Source organism: Manduca sexta, unplaced genomic scaffold (assembly GCF_014839805.1).
Source record: "Manduca sexta isolate Smith_Timp_Sample1 unplaced genomic scaffold, JHU_Msex_v1.0 HiC_scaffold_3812, whole genome shotgun sequence".
NCBI lineage: Eukaryota > Metazoa > Arthropoda > Insecta > Lepidoptera > Sphingidae > Manduca > Manduca sexta.
In genome coordinates this window covers 4,215-10,045 of record NW_023594922.1, presented here as the reverse complement: position 1 = coordinate 10,045, position 5,831 = coordinate 4,215, and the positions used below count along the sequence as shown (strand labels likewise).

The 5,831-nt window shown below is 37.2% G+C and overlaps 1 pseudogene; it reads right to left on the bottom strand.

Moving 5' to 3' along the window:
* Positions 1-612: 612 nt before the first annotated feature.
* On the bottom strand, positions 613-3,568 carry LOC119193248 (annotated as a pseudogene).
* Between the last annotated feature and the right edge of the window lie 2,263 nt (positions 3,569-5,831).

The following is a 5,831-nucleotide window of genomic DNA, read 5'->3' as shown; positions in this document are numbered from 1 at the left end:
ATGAACTAAATTTAAACCACAAATACAACTGAATGAATTCAATCATAATAGTGTGCATTAATAAAATATGAATTATAGTTTTGCCACCAATAAGGTTTTTAATGTCCACACTTTGTAAATCTGCGCATGGCCACATTCATTTTCGTCCATTACGCCAGTCATATTTATTTTGGTATAAACTACCGATTAGAAATCAATAGGACACTGTGACGTCATAGAATACACTTTCTATTCTTGATTTAGAAGCTATTGATAAAATTTTATGTTCAATCAATATTGAAAATGTGTATGGAATTCATCTGTCCTCATCTGCATATTATTATAATAAATTCTATAGAACAAATTTTGCCACTAAATAAATTATGATTTAAATAATACAATGAATGGATCACAGACAATTATAAATATAATACAATGAATAAGACACTTTCGGTGTAATATAACAGTGATCAATGGAGTTTGAGTTGGCGCCGAATCCTAACCTGTCAACAAATTATTTCTTTCTACAAATTTCGACAAAGGATCATTGGTTCCAGGAGCTCTATAAGAGCGATGTTCGGTTACCATCAAATCAAATTTCAGTTGGGTGTTTTTCTTTAATAATAAACTTACTACGGTAGTGACAGTGGGCGGCTGCGGCGGCGGGGTGACGGGCGCCACGTTGCCCACGGATGCGGGTACCACCGGCGTAGCGACAGGCGCCGCCGGCATCTGCCCCGGAATGGGCCCCTGCGCCACGCTCGTCGACACCGTCGCCACTCCCCGGGTGCTGCCGGACACACCCACAATAAATCGTCGATCCCCCTGTCAAATCCACGCGCACCGACACTAAGCGCACATAAAGCTGTCTACGTGTATTAGGATTAATATGTTAATGTAAGGCGCAAACTACACTCGCCTCTTTTTACACTGCCAGAAGCATAGCTGATCTGTTTGAATCTTTCTTTAGTTAATATGTCAGTTAATTGACTGTTTTGAAATGAATAATTTCATATACGGGCTTGGTTATTTTTGCCACTTAATTATGTCACTTGCTTAGTCACAGCTAAAAATCTTAATTTAATAGTTATGAGAACATAAAAGGAAGACAGAAGTGGATGATTATGCATGACATGCCTTAAATATAGCAACACAATCGTTTTCAAAGAATATGCGCTTTAAAAGGGGATTAGTGCGTCGACTGCGCACCCTGAGGGGCGAGTCAGTCATGGCTAGAGTGGCTTGTCCTACTTCAAGTGGCACGTGGTAGCAAGTGGATGTGCCTACTTACTGCGGCACGGTCGACAGCCGGATGGTCTGAGGCTGGGGCGCCGTGAGAGTGCTGGCCGCCGTGCGGGACCCACTCTCAGCAACTGGTATTGACCATTTTCAGTCTTTAACAACAAATGACCCTGCTGCCCCGGTTGTAGACTTTGCAGAGTTTGCAGCGTTATCTAAAAATATGAACGCCTTGTTGCAATTACAATGGACTCTTGAAAAGATACAAAAATTATGGATTTCGATTAAAACCAATTTAAAAACAAATCGTCCAAATATGATCGATTAAGCAGGTCATTTGTTAAATATAAACACACTCTGTGAGATACATTGACATCAATGGGGATGTGCGGCACGGACCATGTGGATCTTTAATATTACACAATGCAGAGCCGATCTGACCGTTTTAGCATAATACAAGCTAGTATGAACCAGATATGGTAACTAAAGCCCAGTAGCATGAATGAGTGACATACACTTATAATACTATGAGCATCATAACACCTTGATTTTAGCATAAACAGTCTTCCGCTAAACCTCTTGCTTAGCATTATTAAATGACATACTAAAATATAGATAAAAGTGGAATTTAGAGGAAGGCTGACCTTACTTAAAACCTTAACATATAAAATATGTTTTATACATGGAAATAAATATAATTGAGAATTACTCACACATAATATTTTTGTATTACATTAAACAAATTACATTTAACTTTACAATGTTACTTATAATAAAATAAACTTAAATAAATGTTGTCCAAGGATTAGGTATCTTGTCATAACAATTTATGGAAATGTTAATAGATTTCGCACTTTTGCAATGAATTATTATAATATAAATGGATACATAGTTTGTTTATACATGCATATTATGTACATATGATAATGGTGTAGAACAATGTAGCACAATCATCATGTGGTGGCCAGATTAACTTAATGATCACCAAGACAATGATTACAGCGATATGATGGTAATGTATGATGACTGTGGCAAACCATGAGAACTGATGGAAATTACATGGTGATGCCATAGTTTTCACAGATCTAGTGGGGATGTTAATTTACAAACTAACTTGAGACTGACAGATATGAAACAGATTGTCGTCCCTGACAGTTAGTGCAGTTTACAAACTTTACTGAAATGTATTGTATGTATTGACTCAAATAATTTCTGACCAAGCTTATTTAAGAATAATTTTACCTGCACAGTCTATCACGGTCTGAAGAAGTATATTAAACTATTAAACTAAAACCAAAATTAACATTATAAATGATAAATTGCACACCAGTTCTATTTTAAAGCATGTAACGAGTATTACAGTAAAATATGTTTCAGGTATATTGAAGTTACAATACCATTGTCTCATTCTATCTGTCTCAAGCTATTTGTCACATACCTCATAGTTTAGTGACAACATTCCCCTATATATGGAATGAGACAATCAAAAAGTGCTCAAACTCACGCCAGGTGCTGCCGCCCTCGTACCCACAACTTGAGGTGTTCCAATGACCACCCGCGGTGACACTGTCGCTACTGACTTCTGAGCGGCCACCGCCGGCGCCCCTGGCCTCATGTTTAGAATTTGAACATTGGGGATGATGGCGGGCTGCGCCGAGCCTAAGTTCTGCGTGGTGACTACGACATTCTGGGCGCCGGGTTTATTCAGCGTCATCACATTAGGTATGGAGGTGGGCATGCTCGAATTGACGGTCATGGGCACCGTTACCATACCGGGTTGCATACCACCTGGCCGGTGCCGCTGCCCTGCTTTAACACGAGCGGCGGCTGCATGGCGACTCCCTTGTCCGATGGCACCACCGTGCTGATTATGTGGCACTGCGAAGGCGGCAACCCCAGCGAACCGTTCGACAGCGGCTGAGCGGGAAACGTCACAGAGCTAGGGTTGCTTAAACTCTGCGCCTCAGTATATATCACTTGGATGTTTTCGTTGAAACTAGATACACCACCAGTCAACGTTATTGGCGTGAAAGTACTTGGCGTACTAGGACGCGCATTATTACACGAAACACTTGGATTAGTGGTCCCTGACGAATATATACTACTCGTAACACCAGTAGTCGACGAGTCTGCAACGCACTTTTGACTAGGTATCATAGAACTCGAGCCCGACCCTAAGCCTGGGAACTGTGAGGAAATTATATTAACTATGGTGTTTTGTTGGGACACCGATGGCACAGATGTGACCAACTGGTTTTCTAATGTGCCCACGATCGCGTTTACAGCTTTCTCGTCGACGTCTGAGGACAAAGCTTCCTCTAAAAACTCCGCTGACGCCATTTTATACAAATCAGCGGATATGGCGATTGTGAATGCAACCGATGTCAATCGGTATTATCGGTTCTTTTGAACTAATAATTAACAAAATCGTAAAATAATATTGAAAACGTGTACATAATTAGAAAAAAAATCCTGTATTTATATTTTACTAAATCTACAACAAAGTTATTACTATTTAAGTTTACGTATGTGATTATTTAACACAAATGAAATTATTTTACCGGTTTTTATAACAGTAGACGGGTAGGGCAACACTATCGCAAGCAGATATTGATTAAAATAGTTTTTATAAGGACCGATAGATGGCGTAACAATACTACAAATGAAAGTGACAATAATATTATGATCGGATACGCATCCAAAAATATTTATACACACCTTGTCTTCAATACTAAGCCTAATGTGAAACAAAAATATTACGATTTAAATTTTTTTTTCCACCTTCCTATAGTCTGTTCAGAAAGAGAACCATCGTGGGATTTGAGGTCGCTACTGAGCTTAATTACCTCTTTTGTTCAATTCTAGTATTAGTCTAAGAGCCCGTGAACCCCAGACCTTCGTTATTTTATAAAAGCTGAAAGTTTGTCAGCGCATGCTCCCAACACAGGTAACAACGATGGGCCATTATGAAGTTTGGGCTACAGTGGCTTTGGCAGGTACACGGTATTATTATCTTCTTCTTGCACCACTTAAATAGGAGGTAGCAAATTACCAGTTAGCCCCGGGTGGTAAATGTCCACATTACGCTGCTTCGTGGCTGTGTAACATAGCCACGAAGTTATTACGCTACTTCGTGGCTGTGTAACATAGCTACGAAGTTATTACGCTACCGCGTAATTAAGTTACGAAGTTGTATTTTTATTTCTGTCGGTAGGTCAAAAATTACACAAAATTTTATTTTTGTTTGAAGCGATAATATAACAAATCTGAAACTTATGGTACATATTAAATCCATAGAATTCGTACACACACGTAGCAAGTTACATTCATTTAAGTATAGGAAATATAACATGCACCTACGAAGTAAGTATAACATAGTGCGCACACAATTATTATTATAATTTCATAGACTGTTATAAATACAGACATATCTAGCAGTGAAAATTGTATTAGGCCAAAAGAAATGCTAATAGACACATCAAAAAAACTGGAAAAGAGCGAATTACACGCTCACCGAGGGTTCCTTACAAACTTGTAGGTACCTAAGCATTTTAATATATAGGTCAAATTTGACAATCTTAACTTTGCCATTCGATCTATAGATTCGGTTATTACACCAACAAATCAGAAATCGTAAATTGATACTTTAATGACAAAAAAGCGAATTTACTATTACAAACTTATTATTTGCGGTTGGTACAATTATAATCAAGTCTAGGGATCAAACGGCAAAGTTAAGTCTATCGAATAATAATCCGCATCCTGTTCATGATTATGTCGGCGCCCTGTTCGAAGCCTAAAGCATATAGTCAGCGTTGATTCAGATACCTATTAAAATAATTTTAGTCTAGTATCATTTTATAGACGACTTAACAAATTTCTAAATGGCGTGCAAAGAATCTAGCTTCATTTTCAAAATAAATTGTTGGAACAAACGTAAAAAGAAAACATGTAGGTACTTTTACTTCAATTACACCAGTAAAAGTGTTAATGACTTGTATGTAACAGCACTTCATTGAATCAGTTATTAGATTACTGCCACTTATATTTATTGGTTACATTAAAAAAAAAACTATCACTATACACCGTGATTTTATAGTTGTTTTAGAACCGAAAATTTAAAATTCTGTATCAAGTATAGAATAAAAAAAATACCAATGTAATACATAAAAATATTTTTTTATAAATATTAAAAATAATGTTCACGAATAATAAATGAGAACTCGTGGTAATGCAACTAAATCTCACGTACTACTACGATCACTGCGATCGATGCCATTCATAACTATAAATTAATTATCGCGACGTTACTATCATTATCAAACTCAAAAGAGTGAAAACTGTTTTTTTTTTATTATCAAAGTACAATTAATTCTCAATTTTTTTTTGGTACATCAAATTGTTCTAAGTAACCACATTTTGGTTCTAAAGGACTATAAAATCACGGTGTAAGTATATAGAAAGAGCATATTTTTCGTATAAGTTGTATTACCGCAGTAAGCGAATATCTCGCTTTGATATAGGCATCCTGTAATAAGATTTTGACATACATTAAAATCGAGTACGATTAAAATGGATTTCGACCATTGTTACATAACATCTGGCTCGAAGGA